Here is an 18,724-nt window from a genome sequence, read left to right as displayed (position 1 = left end):
TTTCCGGAGGCTAACCAGGCACCCTTGGTCCCTTGGGACGGTCATCGGCCACTCTGCTCCAGACACTTGTCCTGCAGGCACACCTGCCCTTTGACTGTGGTTCTTCAAACAGACGCAGACAGCTGGTCTCCGCCGCGGGTCTGCTCGCTGTACCCAAACAGGTGGCCCCCCTTTGCAGTGGGGTGGGGGGTGTTCAAGGGTCTTTGCTCTTGTCCCAGGATTGTGAAGACGCTTGGGAGCTCTTAGGTCGGACGGGGTGGGAGTTGTGGGCTGGTCAAGCCCCCCCACTTGGGGTCTATTTGCTCTTGGCTGAGAGTTTTCCCAACCACCCCCTCCCCATGCAGGCCCCAGGTGACCAGCCAGGAGGGGTCAGGGGGGCACAGGCTGTCTTGGCATGACCTGAGGTCTGTACTCTGAAAGAGGGGACGTGTGACAGCTGTGCCTCGGAGGGCAGGGGTGCGATGCAGAAGCAGAGGCCCAGGAAGACCCAGTGAGTCAGCAGCACATGCAAGAGAGAGCCGGGGCTCTGGATCCCAACCACCGCCCTCCCCGAGGCCCCCAGAGCCCGAGACTCTGTGTTAACTGCTGTGGGGCAGCCTGGGCATGTGGACTTCAAACAACAGAAAGTTAGGGTCCCTCAGTCCTAGATTCACGGTGTCACAGGGTCGAGCCCCCTCCAGAGGCTCTGGGAGGGTCCTTCCTGCCTCTTCCAGCGCCAGACAGCCTTGGCTGTGGCTGCACCTCTCCCAGCTCTGCCTCGATCTTCACATGGTCTCTCCTCTGTGTCTCTGTCTCAAGTCTCTCTTTGCTTTTTTTTTTTTCTTTTTTGGTCTTTTTAGGGCCACACCAGCAACATATGGAGGTTCCCAGGCTAGGCTGCATCAGAGCTACAGCTGCAAGCCTACACCCCAGTTATAGCAATGCAGGATCCGAGCCCTGCCTGCGACCTACACCGCAGCTCACAGCAACACCGGCTCCTTAACCCAGTGAGCGAGGCCAGGGATCGAACCCACAACCTCATGGTTCCCAGTCGGATTTGTTTCCGCTGCCACGACGGGAACTCCTCTCTCTGCCTTTTTATAAGGACCCATCACTGGATTTATGACCCACCCAGAGGATTCTCATCACCTCAGCTGGAGACACTGAACTTGGTGACATGTGCAAAGTCCTCTTTCTAAAAAGACCCATTCACAGGTTCCAGATGGGGGTCATTAAGGGACACCACCACCACCGTCTTGCCTCCTCCCTTTCCACGTGCCCTCGGTGCCCACCAGAAGGCCTGGCCTATGATGGGTACAAAGCAAATGCCTGCACAGTAAATGAAAGAAATCAGGAGCTCCCGTCGTGGCGCAGTGGTTAACGAATCCGACTAGGAACCATGAGGTTGCGGGTTCGGTCCCTGCCCTTGCTCAGTGGGTTAAGGATCCGGCATTGCCGTGAGCTGTGGTGTAGGTTGCAGACGCGGCTCGGATCCCGCGTTGCTGTGGCTGTGGTGTAGGCTGGTGGCTACAGCTCCGATTCAACCCCTAGCCTGGGAACCTCCATATGCCTCGGGAGCGGCCCTAGAAAAGGCAGAAAGACAAAAAGACAAAAAAAAAAAAAAAAAAAAAGGAAATCAGCATAAGCTCCAACGACACACAGCTTTGCAGTTTTAATAACAGCAGCGTCATGTACCGGGTTACATGCTGGCCCCGTGCACTATCTCATCTCAATCCTCACAGCGAGCCTCCGCGTGAGTCTGAGCCCATTTTACAGGTGAGGACACCAAGTACAGGCGCCGAAGCCCAGGTCCCGGAGCTCGTGGGGCTGGGATTGCAAGTGTCTGGGCGGCACCGAAGCCTGAGCTTCGTCCCCACCAGGGATCCTGTGAGGAGTGGCCTCTGCCCTCCGCCCTCGTGCTTCGGGCACCTGCACACCTGCCGTGACGAGGAGCACGGCAGGGCTCTGAGCCCCTCGGAGGGGAGGGTGCGACCCAGCCACTGCGACGAGCTGGGACAGGCGCGCAGGGAGCGGCCCAAAGAGGAGGGGGCCGTGCGAGGGCGCCTGGGGCGGCGGCCACCCCGGCGTGTGCTGACCAGCACCGCCGCCCCCCAGGGGCCCTTCGTGAGCCAGACCCGCCGTCTGTCACCAGCCGGTCCCTGGCCCTCGTCCCTGGGGCCCCGGGCTCACGATCCGTCAGGCAGGCTGAACAATCCAGGGAGGAGACCGACCTTCCCAGAGCCACGTTTGAGAAAAGACAGAGGCGGCGCTGTCCCAGAGCCGCCCCCCGCTGGGGACTGGGAGGCGGCGGCCGGCGCGGAGCCCTGCTTTCCTCCCCAGCGGCCGGGAGGCGCGCGAGTCCCCGGGGCCGGCACAAGAAAGCACGCCCGCCCGGCGGGTTCCGGTGAGCGTCCTCCTCCCAGTGATGGGAGAGGAAATGCAATATTATTTTAGGACCGGCCTCCGCATAATAGCCGACTCGGGCAGGGAGAACAATCCGGCGCTTATATGGAACACAGGCGGGCCTGTCCTGCTCGCCCCGCCTCTGCCCCCAGAAGGGGATCTGGCATCGAGGGCCTGGCCTTCTGCGCAGATGGCCGAGCCTCTGGGTCGGGCTCCGGAGCCGGTCCCAGCCTCGAAGGACTGAGGAGAGGGGAGGGCCGGGGCCCGCGTGCTGGGCAGCCCTCTCTCCAGCCGCAGACCCAGGGTGGGCCCCGCCCGGCTCAGGGCTCAGGGCTCAGGGCTCCGTCTCTCCCTTCCAGGGCTTTCCAAAGCCGTCAGTCGGTAGCTGGGAGCCACCGCGGAGCTGTGGCCCCGAGCGTGGCCTCTGCAGTGGCTGCCCGCTCCCCGCACACCTCCTCGATTCTGAGGCAGTGTCCCCAGCGTCCTGCTCCTCTGGCCCAGCTTCAGGGGGGCTCTGGCCAGGGACTCCCCTCCCCAGCCTGGAGCCAGGGCGCAGGTCCGGCACAGGTCATCTCTCCCAGCGCGAGGCCACCTCCTGCCGGGCGCCCTCAGACTGGTCCCCAGCCTCTGAGCGTCAGGGCGCTTCCTGCAAGAGGACCGTGTCCAGGTGGCCCCAGGCTAGTCCCGAGGCTCCAGGAGCAAACCCCGTACCTGTGATACAGAGGCCCGGGCATGTGTTCTGGCTACACACCTGCCGCTTCACACAGGAGCCCACCTCCCAGACCACGCCTATACCCACACGTCAGGGGACCAGGTCCAGCCTGACATGCAGGTGACATGCCAGTGACACACAAATCCACACCTTGGGCCCAAGGCCTGCTTGCTTCTTCCCAGACTCCTCCGTGCCCTTGGCACAAAGGCCGGGCCGAGCCCCCTCCTTGCTGCTCCAAACCAGCCTGAGGTCTGCCCGGGGGTCCAGGAATCCACCAGCCAGACCAGGGCCTGCGAGCCGTCCTCTCCTCACTTCTCCACGTGGAAGGAGTACAGAGACTGAGGTCAGACCAAGGAAGGTGTGATGTCAGCCCGTGGCCCATCGCTGTGTGGCCTGGAGCAGATCGCTTGGCCTCTCTGAGCCCAGCCCCTCGTCTCGAACGGGATGCTCACATTCCCAGAGCACCGCCCGAGCTCATAGGCGTTCTCGTGACGGTTCCATGACGTGACATTGTTCCAGCCCCGTCTCTCCTCTCAGGCTGGGGAGGCCGAGGGAAGTAGAGGCCCCCAGACATCAGGCAGTCACTGCGGCCGGCCCCGCCGAGCCTCAGAAAGCATAGCCGTCTGCTCCATCCAGCCCTGTCCCAGGGACACCCCCTCCTGCGCACTGGCCCCCCCCCAGGCAGCACGGCTTTGAGCTCCTGGGCTGGGGCCACCGCTTTTCATTTGCATCGTTTCCCTGTTGCAAAAATAATACCTGTTCTTTACACAAAAATTTTCCACACCGGGAAATTGCCAAATTACCCTCCGTGCCCGGGCCGGGGTGGCCGCGCAGCCTGTCCGCGGGCTCCTGTCCCTGAGCGGTCAGCTCTTGTTGCTTTTCCGTAAAAATGGCACGGCCATCCCTTGGAACTGCCTTTTCACACTGACACCTAAGGAAGAGTTTCCGGGGGCAGTGAAGGCGGGATCCTGGCTCTGTTGCGGGTGTGCAGCTTGCGTCGGCCTTTACATCACGCAAGGTGTGGGGGAAGTGGAGGGGGTCCCCACCTGCCCTGAGCCCAGAGACTCCCAGGGTGGACCCCCGAAGTGGAAGAAGGCTCCAGAAGACGGCCATGGGTGCAGCACGTGGAGTGTCCCAGGCGAGGCATCCAATCAGAGCTGCAGCCGCCACGTCTGCGACCGACACCACAGCTCACGGCGACACCGGATCCGTGACCCACGAGCGAGGCCGGGGATCGGGCCCACATCCTCGTGGCCCCTCGTCAGGTTCTTTGCTACCGAGGCACAGGGGAACGCCCGAGGCTGTGTGTTTTAAATCCGGACAGTTTGCTCAGGAAAAGCAGCACGTGTTATGTCACTCTGGAGCCTCCGTTCTGGTGGAAGCTGCATGCCACCTGCGTCGGCTGCTGTGTTTCTTACTACAGACACCCGTTTCTGTCACCCCCACGTCTCAGTCCCCAGTGCTCTGGTTTCCCAGGGCCTCTGTGAAATCAACGCGGGCTGGGTGGGTTAAAGCAGCAGAAACGCGTCCTCCTGCAGTTCTGGAGGCCAGAAGCCCCAGACCCAGGGGTGTGCAAGGCCGGCTCCCTCCTGCCTGCCCCTCCCAGCCTCTGGGGGCCCCAGGGCCTCACCACGCTTTCCCCCGAGTCTGTCCAAATCCCCCGCTTTTCATAAGGACCCCAGCCGCTGCACTCGGCCCCCTGACGCCACCATGATCGCATCTCAAGTCCAGCTCCTCTGCGAGGACCCCGTTTCCGAGTGTCCACAGGTCACGGGCAGGACAGCGGGACACACTCCACCCCCGCACTTGGCTCTTCTCTTGGTCACTTGAAGAGATGTCTCCCCAGAGAGCTCCTGAGAGCCGCCCAGGGCAGGAAGGCTCCGGGAGGGACCCGAGCCCCCGGCTCCCAGGTGACCCCAGGCTGCGGACCTCAAGAACCGCCCCTCCCCCATGGCCACCTTCTCCAGGAGAGAAGGGAGTGGACCCTGCAGAGGTCATCCCAGGGGACATGGATGGCGTGTGTCCCCCTTGGCTGCCTCCCCGCGGCCGTGGTGTCCGGGGCAGAGAGCCGTGGCCCTGAGTGTCTGCAGAGGGCTTGGCTCATGTCCAGAAGGTGTGAGAGGCTGGGCAGGGCTGATTGTCGCCCGGACACACGAGGAGCCCTGAGCTCCAAGCGGGTTGTGACCTAGTCAAGAGCTCCCGCCAGGCTTCATGGAGGCGTGCTCAGAGCCAGCGGCGGAGCTCCGTGCTGGAAAGGAGGGCCGCGGGGGACGCGTTCACGGGCGGCAGGGGTCACGGCTTGGGGGTGTGGCATCCCTGGGGCCCCCTCTTCCTGGCTGGTATGACAGCGAGTGACCCTAGCTAGCCAGCCGCCCACGATCCGCACGGGAGCTGGCCTGCTGGTTCACAGCGAAGCCAGTGCATTTGCTGTGCTTCATTCGTGGACCTTGAAGCACCAGTGTGTGTACCCTGGGGCCTTGGGGGTCTCCCGGGCGTGCGTGTGTCTCTGGTCACGTCAGAGGCCCAGCGGGACATCCCAGCTGAAAGCACAAGTGAGGCAGGCTTTGGGCCGCAGCAGCAGGAAACACAGACATCTGCGCAGGGAAGAAGGACCCCGCGAAGCCGCTGCTGTGAAGCTAAAACGGCCGAAGACCCGGACCCCTGCGGACCCTTCGGGCATCACCCAGTTCCATCTCCTTGTTTCACGGATGGGGGCCGGAGCCCAGAGGGCAGGTGACGAGATGACAGACTCAGGACATGGGTGCCCGGCCGCTTCCCGTCCCTCACACGCGCAGAGACTGCAGAACATGAAGTCCTGTGTCACAAGCGGGGGGCGCGGGGGACCGGGGCTGCCCGGACGGCGACAGCAGGGTCGTGCGAAATCCCCGCTGTCGTCATCGCCGTCACCACCGTCACCGCCCTCCGTATCCCCGCCCCCACCATCGCCGGCGTCGCCATCAGCAACTTCATCACCACCACCCTGGCACCTCAGCACCGCCACCCCCGTCTCACGGTCCCGCCCAGAGTCTCGGGGCACGGGTGGCGGCTGAGCACTGGCCACAGAGCAGGCCGAGCTGGGAAGTAAATCTTGCCTTTACTGGAAGGCACACGTGGCCCCAGTCCAGCCAGCACAGCTTGGGGACGGCGACAAGAGGGCCCGGCTCTCCCTCGGTTGACAGATGAGGCCCGAGCAAGGCCACACGCCCGGGTGCGCTGCTCTCTCTGGAGGCTCCGTGGTCCCTCCGTGACCTCCCCAAGGAAAGGGACAACCTGGGGACGCCATCATAGATAAACCCTGCTCTCTCCGGACGCTGGCACCGGAGAGAGGGAGGTCTCAGGGGCGGGAGCTGGGTATCCGGCGGGGGGGGGCAGGCTTGTGGCTGCAGGGGGGCAGGGCTGGGAGGTCAGTGGGCAGGACGTAGCCAGGCGCTGGGCCCGAGGGCCCCACAGGGCGGTGGTCACGCTGAGGCGCGAGGCTTGGAAGCTGGGAGCACCTGGGAGGATAAGGAGCCTGGGCACAAGGCCTCTTTGGGGCCAGGGCACAGCGCGGGAGCACCACCCACTGCCTGTCCTTGTTCCAGTGTCCGGCCTGGCCTCAGGGAAGGCCTGCGGTCCCAAGGTTTACTTGAGAGCCTGAGAGACCGGTCAGCCAGCCCACGTGCTCAGGCCTCCATGAGGCCACAGAGCCCACTGGTCAAGCCCCTGGGCTCCACGGCAGCAGGGAATGTGCAGCCGTTCCGGGGAGTCTGTCCCCCCACACACCCTGGGTGACCGAGGCACAGACAAGCAGGGAGGGCTCCATGCCCAGGAGCTGAGCTGGCCTTTCCTGGCTCTTGTGACCCGTGTCTGTGGGGCCCCACTCATCCGTGTGTGGGGCACCCACCGCGGCCAGGCCCCGGGAAGGCCGGGCCCAGGGAACCCGGCAGGCGCTGGGGGCAGCGGTGCCAACTCTCAGGCTGTGCTGAGTGTGTGAGAACCTGTGTGGGGAGGCAGACAGGAAAGAAGGACACTGATGACACGAGAGGCAGCGTCTCCAGTGCTGGTCGCCGTGGGGGACCCTACAGCCCTTGGGGCCGGGGCAGGGAGACGAGGTGGCAGTGGGCCACCAGACCTACTAGGAAGAGGCAGGCCTGGAATGGGAACCTGGACGCCGCAGCACTGCCTCTGGACGGGCCTCCAGACCCTCCCCTGTGTGGGCACGGTCCGGGCAAGACGGGGAGCCTGGGCGCCCTCGCAGGGTCGACCACGAGAGGGTTCCTCCAACAGGGGCCCACCCGGCCTCACCTGCTCATCCTCACAGGCTCCTCCGGCGGCTCCAAGCACTCTGCTCGGTCACCTCTCAGCGGGCACGAGTGGCTCTGTGCGCCAGGCCCGCTGCAGGCAGGAGGAGCGGCGGGCCCCCGACAGAGGCCTGGCCTCGGATGCTGGAGAATCAGTGTGAACACAGGCACACACACGAGCGTGCACACCTGCAGTCGCAGATGTATTCATGTATAGTCACGGACACACATTCTTTTTGTGTGTGTGTGTGTTTTGTCTTTTGTCTTTTTAGGGCCGCACCCCCAGCATATGGAGGTTCCCAGGCTAGAGGTCCTGTCGGAGCTACAGCTGCCGGCCTACACCACAGCTCACAGCAACGCTGGATCCTTAACCCCCTGAGAAAGGCCAGGGATTGAACCCTCAACCTCATGGTTCCCAGTCGGATTCGTTTCTGCTGTGTCACGACGGGAACTCCCCCCCCACACATTCTTATACACACGTCCACTCGCGCGTAAACATGCTTGTCACACACATGCAAACACACATACCCACACTCAGACACACATACACTCTCTCACAGGTACAGAGACACATGTACACGGTCACACGTGTGCACACATGCAGGCACACACATGCACGTGCACACACATGCGTGGTCACACACAGAACCAAGGTCAGGTCACCTACCAGCCTACCCATTATTGTCCCCTCCTTTCCTGGCATCAGTGTTCTCCCCGAGGAGGCATCCTGATGGGCACTGGCCCATGAGGGAGAGGCAGCCTCCTGGCATCCTGGTGGCACCTGGCAGGGACAGGGGGGACATCTGCACAGCCTGTGCCCGCGCCCGGGGCCTCCCGAACATCCACTGGCCTCCAGAGCGGGACCCAGGTACCCGGGCTGATTCCAGACCCTGGCCCACTGGCTCTGCCCAGACAGGGGGCTTGCTCGCCCCTGCAGGCTGGACATGGCCAGGCCCTCAGAACGCGGAGCACACAGTGAGCCTGTCGTGTCCCTTCGGAGACTCAGCCGGCAAGTATGGTCACCAGCCTCTGCCCCCGGCCAGTCCGGAGGAAGTCCGGCTGGCCCCAGCAGCAGGTGGCAGGAACGGAAGCACAGCTTTTCTCTCGCATCGCTTCACGGAGTGAAAGCTGGCATGTGTTGGGCCGGACCGAGGTGGACAAGCCTTTCCCGGAGTAAACCGTCCCAGAGAAACTTGCCACATTTTTCTGGAAGAATGTTGGCAGTTTTGGTGGCCAGGTATGGAAGAAAAAAACCCGCGTACACTGAAGTCATTCACGGCCGGCGCGGCGGAGGCGTTTACACAGGCCCAGGTGGTGAGGGCGCCGCTGTGCCCAGAGCCGCGCGGCTAAAAGGGCCAGTTGTGTCCGCGCGCCGTGGCCCGTCACCCCGAGCAACACACAAACACACATCAATGCGCCTTTGACAGCGGGGCCTTCCTCGCAGGCTCCGCATAAATGCCCGAGCTGAGCAAAATGTAAATTTGTAGTGGTCCCTCGGAGACGTAATTATAGGAGCCAAACAACGACAGTGGCCTTTGGACCCGGCGGCTGGCAGCCAGGCTGGGTGTCGGGGGGGCGTCCAGGACGTGGACGGGGAGGAGGCTGAGGCCTGGGTCCGGAGGCTCCGAGGCCCCGAGGTGGGAGCCGAAGGCCGCTCCCCTCTCCTGCCTGCCCCGGGCCTGCCCCGGGCACTGCCTCTCCCTCTGCCGCGCACGAACCTCTCCGGCCCAGGCCCTCGCTCTGCGGCCGCCCCATGAAAGGGCCCATTCATGCACCAGGCGCTGGCTTGGGTTACCGCGGCCGGGCTGGTCTCCGCCACCTCTGTTTTCTTTTCATTAGAAGGATTCCCAGATCGAAGGCCCACGGGAGGCTGAATCCAGGACGCTCGGGCCGAGAATGCCGGGGTTGGGGGCGCGGTGAAGAGCACGCATGGGCCCCGGTACATTCAGGAAGGAGCCTGACTTCCCACAGCAGATGGGGAAACTGAGGCTCAGGCCACATGGCTGACCGATGGCAGAGTTGGGGTCTGGACCTGGGCCACCCACTGCCTGCCGGCCCAGCTGGAAGCAGCCTGGGAAAAATCGGATCCCTGAGGCAGGGTGCAGGGCAGGGAAGGCTTCCTGGAGGCGGAGGAGCTGTTCCTGGGAGGGGGGTTGAGGAGGGCTGGCCGTCCTGCAAGGCCCAACCCTCTGCCAAGTCGTGGGTCCCATGGCCGGGGCTGCCCACATGCGTGCGACGGGGAGGTGTGCGTGGCACGTGGAGGGAGGGTGTGCCCGGGTCTGCGAGTGGGACCCTCCCTGGGACGGTCCCTCTCCCCCCACCCTCTGCTCACACACGTGGCCACTGGAAGCCAGGCAGATGGGCAGAAACAGCCGTGCTCCCAGCGGCTGAGTCACGCCACCGCCGGTCTGGAATGTCTCCTTGGAAAGCGGCTGCTCGCTCCGGCCCCACCCACGCAGCCACTGCTCCGGCCTCCCCCCCAGCTCCCCCCACTGACCCACCTTCGCTGGGGCTCCGCCCGCGTCACAGCCGGCCCTGCAGATGCACAGAGAGCCCGTCGAAGCAGCTCTACAGGCGCCTCTTGGGGACCAGAGTTGCACTCGGGCAGAAAAGCTGGCACCGTGCGTGTAAATGAAGATTTATTCTTTCCAGGTTGTGCTTCCTGTAAAGTCCTCGAGAGCCTGAGTATTCCCCCCTGATGTCAGGAGTGAACTGTAGGCAGGCCCTGGCTGGGGTGCCCGAGGGCACAGGGGGCATCAGGGCCAGAGCAGCTCATCATGGGCCCTCGTGTCCTGGGACCGCCTGCTCCTGCTTCCTGGCATACCGCTACCACGTCTAGCAGCTCCAAAACCCCCAGACACCCCAGCCGCTGTCCAGAGGAGCAGGGGCCGCCCCGCCACCCCACCCCACGGGCCCTGCTCTGCCCTCTCAGCCCCTCAAATCCTCCCTGAGTGGTGGGCATCACTGCTGCACCTCCCAGCCCAAGAGGCAGAAACTCAGAGAGGTTGCAGACTTGCCCAGGGACACACAGCTGGCAGGCGCAGCACGGGACAGAGGCCAGGCCTGCCTGCACCAACCTCCCTGAGTTCACAGACTGTTTGGCAACGTTATGCTCATGACACGGGTGCCCTGGAGCCCACTTCCTAGAGATCGGGGACAGTGCACAGGACACACCCTGGGCGCTCCTGGGTTCCATGTACGCCGATGTCTTCTGCAGCCGCGTGGAAGGGCCGAGATCCACCAAATCCACACACCCCGCCCGCAGGAGAAGTGGGGCACTGGGGGCTCGGCCGCTCTGGCCACCACGCCCTCTCCCTGGACTCAGTCAGTCCGCCCCGCGAGAGGCTCTGACACTGACTCCAGCGTCCTGGTTCGGGCTCCCTGCCTCACTCTCCCCATCTGATCAAGGCGCTGAGGAGCCCCAGATGGCAGGGGACACTTGCTGGGGACACTCCTGGACAGCTGAAACATCCGACCTGGCACATCTCAGGCCCAGGTTTGGTCCAAGGCAGGAGGTCTCGTCCCCCGGGAACCCCCTGGAGAAGTCCCACCCCCAGGCGGGGTGGATGCTGCTTTCGGGGTGCGTGGCTGCCTGGACTAGGGTGTCCACACCCCAGGCACCGTCGGTGTGGAGCTGCAGCGGCCCTGTGACACTACGGCCCTGGAATTTGCTGGAGCCTCCCTCCTCCCACCTCTGCTCTGGCTCTGGGTGCGCGGTTTCACTTTGACATCAGGCAGAAGCTAGTGGATGACTCAGGAGCTGACCGGCTCTCCCGGTGCAGGGGGCCAGGGAACCTCGGTCTCTGGGGGGTGGCGGGCCATGGGACTCCAGGCTCCATGTCTGCACCCCTGCCAGGCCCTCTCCTCTTGGAGAGCAGAGGCTCAGCCGGGAACCTTCTAGCTCTGTTACTTGTCAGCAAACAGGCAGGAGCGCCCCATCTCCCCCCAGACCTACTGGCCATACCCCCTCCCCAGAGCCCCGCGGGGGTGGTCTGTTGGGCAGCGACTCCGGAGAGGGGGACGTGGCTCCAGTCCAGCGGGGCGAGGGGGAGCGAAGGCTCCGGGATCCAGAGGCCTAGGTTTCAGGCCCCCCAAAGGCCACCGGGCCTGGGGTCCTCGCCCTTGGCACCACTAACGTCTGGGCCGGAGTACCTTCGTCCTGCGCCAGCCTGTGCCTTGTAGGAGGCTCAGCAGCATCTCTGGTCTCCCCTGCTGTGGGCCACTGCAGCCCCTGATGCAGGAGCTCTGGTTTCACCCCCAAGGAGGTGCACCTGGAGGATGGGAGCCAGGGCTCAGGGGCTGTCCAGTGTCACCCACCCAGAGGGCTAAGCTCCCGGCTGTGCGGAATGATGGCCCTGGAACAGCAGAGGCTTGCCGCCCCCACCCCCGTCCCCCCCCCACCCTCATGAGAGGGGAAGGATGGTAACCTGCCCCCTAGGGTGGTCTTGGCGGCAGTGCGGACCTCTGTCCTTGTGCACACTCACAAGAGAGAACACGTGTCACACCAAGGGGTGTGGGGGATGTGCCATGGCTGGGCGCACACACACACACACACACACACACACACACACACCCCTGAGCTCTGAAACTGGCCTTTCTTACAAACAAGAATAGACCCATTAGGAAGAATGAGGAAGGAAATACCTTCTGGGAACTCTGTCTGAGCCAGGGGACCCCCGGCACTAGAAACTTTAGGAAACCAACTTGATTGAAATACCGATTACCTGGCGGGGGTGCTCAGCCCCTTCCCTGCCGCCATCCGTGGAGAGCAAGATCCCAGGACCCAGAGGCCCCGAGTGATGCCATGGAAACGTGAGCTGAGGTTCGGAGCCCCTGAGCACCGAGCAGGGCTGGGCAGCGGGGCCTCGAGCCCCTTGTCCAATCCAAGTCTTTGAGACAACTGGCAGGGATTTCTGGAACCTCCTCAGACGCTGTGATGAGCAGCCACAGGAAAACCGACTTTGATTCAGTGTGTTTGAGCTGATTGTGACTTCACACGCAGAGCTCAGCGCTGGACCACTGATTCTGACACACAGGCTGCAAGCACAGCGGGCTGCCCGCTCATTTCCCAGCCAGCAAGCAGGGTTCTGGGCCGAAGGCCGAGTTACCTATACCTTGCTTTACATAATAAAGGTGTCCCTAAGCGGGGCTGAAACTTGAACTTTGTGGCTAGAGCTCTCAGGGGGAACATTGTTCAAAGGGCTAATTCTGAAAGGATGCCTTTCTGTAAAGTGAAGAATTCCCCCCAACTTCACCTCTTAGAGGCATCCTAAGTCCTGCCTTGGCTTGTCCAGAATGGAGAGCAGCTGCACCTGCTGGTGGATGCTTCCCGCGAGGGCTGCCCCCTGACCTTGAGGGACCCACATGTCCACACCCGGGACCGGCCTCTCCCTCCTGCCCCTCTGGTGTCCCAGGCACTGGGCTGTGCGGCTGTGAGCAGTCCCTTGCCTTTTCTGGGCCTGGATGTCCTCATCTGTGACGGAACCACTGAGCAGAGGACCTGTAAGGGCCCTTCCTGCTCCGGGGACGGCACGGTCCCAGCCTCCCACTATCTGTGCTCTAGTCTGTGACAGGCGGAGGCTGGATGGGGGCCCAGAGCAAAGGCCCTATAATTTGGGGAACCATCAACTCCCACCCTCCAGGCACGGGAGGACCTCAAACTGAAGTTCCCCAAGCAGGTGCCAAGTGACAGTGGTGCGGCCCCCTGACGCTCCTGGCCAGAAGCACCGGGGGCGTGTTTCCGGGGTTGGAATCTGGTGAGGCCAGAGATAGAGAAGCGATTGGAAACCGCAGGGTACACTTATGCCAGCAGTTTGGAAAGTCGTGCTAGATCCAGCTTTTGCTGCTGAGCAGCAGCAAGCCCCGCCAGTTTGGGGGTGGGCTGGCAGGGGGCCTGGGCTGGGTTTGCTGGCTCGCATACCTTTCCCACCAGGACCCCCCATCACTGGGGAGGATCCCAGGAAACATTCACCTGGGAAGAGCCGGGCTAAAAATAGCAGGGAGCGGAGGGGGGCGAAGTTGGTAACCGAAGCTGCCGGGCGCCCGGGGGCCGACCCGCGGGCCGCCCAGCGCTGGGCGGAGGGCCCGCCGCAGCACCCAGCCGGCCGCCGGGAGCTTGTTTGGCGAGGACTTGGCCCGCGCGGCCCGACCTGGGAAGCGGGTGGAGGTTGCTTTCGTCCTCTCCCCACCCCGCCCGGGAGGGGCAGAGCGCTGCGCGGCCCGGGCGGGCCTGCGGTCAGGGATGAGGACTGCGCCTCCGCGCCGTAGAGCGCTGCGCGCGGGCCGGGCGCCGGCGGCCGCGGCTGCCGTTCCGGGAGCTCGTTTGCATCCGCCAGCGCGGCGAGCGGCGCGGGGCCCTCGGAGCAGGAGGTGAGTGTGGACGGGCAGCGCTACCGGCTCGGGCGTCTCCGGAGGGCCTCGGGGCTTGGCCCTGGGGGTCACCTGGCCGCCCGCGCCCCCGCGCCCTCGGCGGCGCGCCCCGGCGGGCCCGGACGGACCCTCCCGGCCCTGGCCGCGCTGCGGCCCGGCTGCCCCGACCTCGCTCTCGGGCCGGGACGTGCAGCGCCGCGGACAGCAGGGCGCGCCGGGGGCTCGGCGGGGGCCGCGGCCGGCCCGCCCGGCCTCAGCCCTGTCCGGCGCCCTTGGCAGAGCTCAGACCAGCTCCGCGGGACACTTTGCAAAGTGCAGCCCAGGCGCCCCGAACTGCGTGCCCATCGGGGCCGCCGAGCGGGGGGTTCCGGGGAGCTGGGGGCCGCCGGGACAGACTGCGGGGAGCGGGCACACACGGCTGGGGATTCCGGCGGGAGCGGGGGCGGGCAGGGGCGCGGGCAGCCCGGGGGCGGCCATTCATTGCGGATCGCAGCGGTTAGTCCCCGAGCGGGGCTGCCGCCTCCTCCGGGTCGCCCCCACGGCGCTTGGGCACCGCGGCGGAGGCAGCGCGCGGAGCGGGGTGGGGTCTTTCCGGCCGGGGGCTGCGGGCCGCTGCGTCCCTGCTGGGGAGGCCACGCGGCGCCCCCACCCGGCCCGCGCCCCTTGCTGGCTCGGCGCGCCGAGGGAGCTCGGCCAGAGGGACCCGTGGGGACGCGGCGCCGCACGGCGGCAGCCGGAAGGGAAGGCCAGCCGGGCTCGCGGGGACTTCCCGCGGCCACCAGACCCTGCCTCCGACACAGGTCGGAGGGCCAGGACCTGGGGCGCAGCGGAGGTTGTGGGGGCTCCTGCCCGCAGCGCCCCAGCAGCTGCGGAGACTGTTAACCCTTTCTGGACTGGCGCCGGAGCAGTTGCTCTGGTTCTATGTAGGGACTGTGCCACGTGTTACTGCACTCAGTCCTCCTCTGGGGAGGTAGGTGGTGCCTCATATTCTAGATGAAGAAACTGAGGGCCAGAGAGGTTCAGTAACTTGGACAGTGCAGCACAGCTAGCGAGCAGCGGTGGCTGGGAGCCCCTCTCCGTTTCATCGGACTCTCGCCCGCGTCTTCCTCTTGCTTGAACAAATACATATTGAGCCCTCTGGGTGCCCCACACTGTCCCCGGTGCCCTGGGACCCAGCAAAGACCCGCCTTCCTGACCACAAGCAGGACCAGCCAGGGAGCTGGGGGGCAGCTGGGGTGGAGTCACAGTTAGGAAGGGCAGCCAGGGCCACCTCCGAAAAGGTGGCCTGGGGGGGCATCCTCGTGTACCTTGTGCCCGGCCCGGCAAGTCCAAAACTGCAGCTAAGAGCCTGCCGAGAGCCCCCTGTGAGCGGGCAGAGGGGCAGTCCTGTTGGCGGCAGAGAGGGAGGCCATGCGTGCCTGGGAAGCGCAGGTAAAGGGCATGAAGACCCTGCAGCTGGCCCCCAGGCTGGCCACCACCCCGACAGTGCAGAAGCAGCCCGGTCCCAGGGTTAGAGAGGACTTCGAAGTCATGGACCTCAACCCCCTTATCTGGGCCTCAGTCTCCACCAGATCCTGCTTCCAGGTTACCGACTCTGCTTGAATACCCCCAGCAACGGGGAACTCACTCCTAGCACAGCAGCCAGGTCCCACCCCCGAAATCACAGAGCGGTTCTGAGAAGGTTTCCTACCTGACGCCTCTGTTGCCTCCGGTCCTGTCATCCTGGGCCGCACACCTGCTAGGGTGGCTCGCGCGCAGCTGCCTCTGGAGAATGTTAACGGGGAGTTTACGTCCCCTTTGGGCCTAATCTTTCCAGGGCCTGCACCCTTTTCCAGCTTGACCTTCCGGCCAGGCACCATCCTGCCTCCCTCCCTGGGTAAAGCTCGGTGGGTCTCTGCCTGTCTTCCTGTTTGTGCGCACGGGGGTGGCCTGGAAGCAGAGACCTGCTCTCACCTCTTTTCTGCTGGAAACTTGCCACCACTGCTGGTGCCAAAGACGCATGTGCTCCTGGACCTCGGCTCACACTGATTCCTCCAGAGCCCAGAGACTTCCGAGCTGAGCCCCACCCCATCCCTTCTGGTTTCGACTCTCAGAATTCAGTTTCCATCCGCTTCCTTCTCCAAAAGGAGGGGCTGGGGGGGGCATTGTAGATTCAGAGGGCAGACTCCAGAAACAACTGTGTGGGCACGTCCCCAGGACAGTGCGGGACCGCGCAGGGCATCACAGGATAGGACAGACTGAGGCACGGAGCCCCAGAGCACAGGCAGGCATGCGAGCGCGCAGATGCTACCATGGTTCCTGCCCTGGGGCTCACGGAGACCCCCGCGATCTCTGGGAGGGTCCTGAAGATGCAGAAGCCTTGAACCGATGCACAGTGCCCGCTGCAAGTCCCAGACAGAGGCCGACTGTAGGGAACCATCGTGCAGCCGAGGCGGGACGCAGCCCGGGTCCTGGTGGACCTCCCTCCCCAGGCCTCCCCAGCGGGGCTGCCGCCACCCCGGCCGGCCCGCCCCTTTGTTTGGGATCGTTCTAGGTGTGTGGTGGGGAGGACAGCTGGGAAGGTGCACAACCAGCCCGTGCCCCGGCCACTGCAGGGCTGGAACCCAGCAGCTGAGGATGGCCACAGTCAGGCTGTTCTCTGCCAGGACAGCCCTGCTGGTCCATTCAGCACCTAGGACGATGCCCCCTTCCCACCTGCGCCTGGACGCCTGGCATCCTCCCTCCCACCTCTGCCACTGCCGTGTGGTCCCACCTCCGCCGTCAGGACGCCCCTTCCTCTGCTCGGCCCTCAGTCCTGCACCCCACCTCTTGTAGTCTATGGGCCAGCCCATCCCCAGCTAGACTGTCCCCGGTGAACGCGAAGGTGACACTGTGTTCAGAGCCCTGTGTCCCTGAGCCCGGGGCAGAGCGCTCACCACACCCCGGTGGGGGGCTTTCTGGATTCTGTTGCCAACCTCGCCCTCTAATGGAGTTGGCCTATTTTGTATGCTGAGCGCTGAACTGAGCGTGAGGGGAGTGGGGGTGGGGTGACTCTGTGAGACATCCTTGCATGTGCCTGGGGTCTCTCCCTGGCTAGTTTATCGTCACCTTTCACCCAATGGCCATGGCCGGGGTGCAGACACTGTCCACAGTGACTGGTTGCAATCTTGTACTTCACTCGGTCCCACCATTTCCCTCGGGAGCAGGAGCAGTAGGTCTGTACAGTTGGGCAGGTCGTTCACTGCACAAGTGTACCCAGCCTGTACTCTGCGCACCCTGGGGCTGTGTCTACCCTGGGGCTGGCTTGTTCTATGCAGCCAAAGGTCCTGGAAGCATGAATGGTGGGCCTACTTTAGACGTGTGTGCCGTGCACGAGTTGCTGTCCTTGCTCCTGGGGACACCGCACAGCCCTGTCACATGTGTACCCAGAGGGCTCCCCCCCCCCACAGAGATGAGCCTCTGTCCTCCTCCCTCCTCAGGTGCTCAAGGCTTCGGGCCCCTCAGCCTTCTGGGTCCGCATCACCCTTGCAGATACCCCCTGCCAGGGCGTGCCAGGCCACCTTGGGGAAGGGGAGGAGGCGGGGGCTGAGGGGCCAGGGCCTGGCCATGGTCAGCACTGTCAGGTCTGCCCCTCACACGCCAGTCCTGACTCCCGGCGACGGAAGGTGAGATCAGCGGCTGCTTTGGCAGGACTCCGGGGCTGTGACACAGCATCGCATTCCAGGTCCCCTGCTCACTCCTCATCCCAGCTCTTGGGACCGCAGCAGCCTCTGAGAATTACATCCTTGTCTAAACGGATCTGGCTCTTCGCAGGACACTTCCCAGTATAAGCTCCCTTTGTGACCATGGGGAGGCCCAGGGCTTGTCTGGGAGACCCTGGGGACTTACCTGCCGTATCCTGACGCCGTGGTCCCAGGCCCCTCCCCACCCCGTCTTCCCCATCACCCAGCACTCAAAGCGCAAGGGGCAGCGCTTGTCCCACCACCCAGGCTGGGGCGGGAGTCCCTGGAGTGAAAACAAATGGGTTTAGGGGGAAGTCAGAGCCGCGGTCAAGTCCCCCTCAGTCTCCCAGGAACCCTGAACGAGGCAGGGGCCCAGTCTGAGTTCCCTAGAGGGCCGGCGGTAACGCAGCTGAGCTGCTGGTCCTGGGCTCGGCCACCCCACCTGGCCAGAGGTCGCAGCCAGTGGAGGAGGGAGGCCAGGCGAGTGGCTGCCCAGGTGAGGGCAGGGGTGCATGTGGCACAGGCGAGCAAAACGGGGGCCTTGGCCAGAGCCGCCCTCAGCCCCTACGGTGGGCGGGAGCAAGCAGCAGGACAGGGGACGTTCCGTCCCCTGGCTGTCTGCTCACAGCCTCTGTCCTGCCTCTGAGCTGCTCACAGGCCAGCATCCCAGCCAGCAGCCAAACAGAATCCACATTCATGAGCGGCCATCGCGTCTTCCCAAAGGCCTGGGCACGGCTGCCCTGCAGAATGTGACCGGTGCATTTTCCGCATTCCTCTGAGGCGGCTGGGCCAGGGTGGCCATGTGCAAACAGGCCCCGCTCCTCCGGGCCCGGCATGTGGCCGGCCGGACACTGCCCTCTGGGGACGCTGTGGAATGGGGTTCCTCTGGGTTCCTGGCAAGGGGCAGGGCCAGGGTGTCCGTGTGGCATCACCAAGACACAGCTGGACAGGGCGAGGGGGCCAGGACCAGGTCCTACTGTTGGAGGAGGTGGCCCCATTGGCACAATCGGAAGAAATGTCCCCAACAACGAGCAGAGTCCACGGTTCTCGTCCAGGAAAGTTACAGCCAAAGCCCACCCAGCAGAGAGCAGCCAGAGGGCCCATCAGGCAGGGCCCATCAGGTGGGGCCCCCGCACTGGGCCCCCCAGGCTGGTTCCGGCCACCTGCCACGCTTGGACACTGCGCAGGGAGAGAGGTGCGGGGCTCTGCGCCCCACCCGGCGGGCACTGGGCTCCCCCGGTGCCTCACGCCTGCGTCCAGTGTCGTCTGTGGAGGCCGCC

The 18,724-nt window shown here is 64.5% G+C and overlaps 1 protein-coding gene across 1 annotated transcript in view; it reads left to right on the top strand.

Moving 5' to 3' along the window:
• ZNF469 (zinc finger protein 469) overlaps positions 11,775-18,724 on the top strand; it is a 46,893-nt gene continuing 39,943 nt past the window's right edge. The window contains exon 1 of the mRNA XM_021093669.1: positions 11,775-13,743. The gene's annotated coding sequence lies outside the window, so the exon portion shown is untranslated. The remainder of the gene's footprint in view (positions 13,744-18,724) is intronic.

Source organism: Sus scrofa, chromosome 6, assembly GCF_000003025.6.
Source record: "Sus scrofa isolate TJ Tabasco breed Duroc chromosome 6, Sscrofa11.1, whole genome shotgun sequence".
Taxonomy (NCBI): domain Eukaryota; kingdom Metazoa; phylum Chordata; class Mammalia; order Artiodactyla; family Suidae; genus Sus; species Sus scrofa.
Note: the sequence above shows the minus strand (reverse complement) of the source record. Positions and strands in the feature narration are given on the sequence as shown.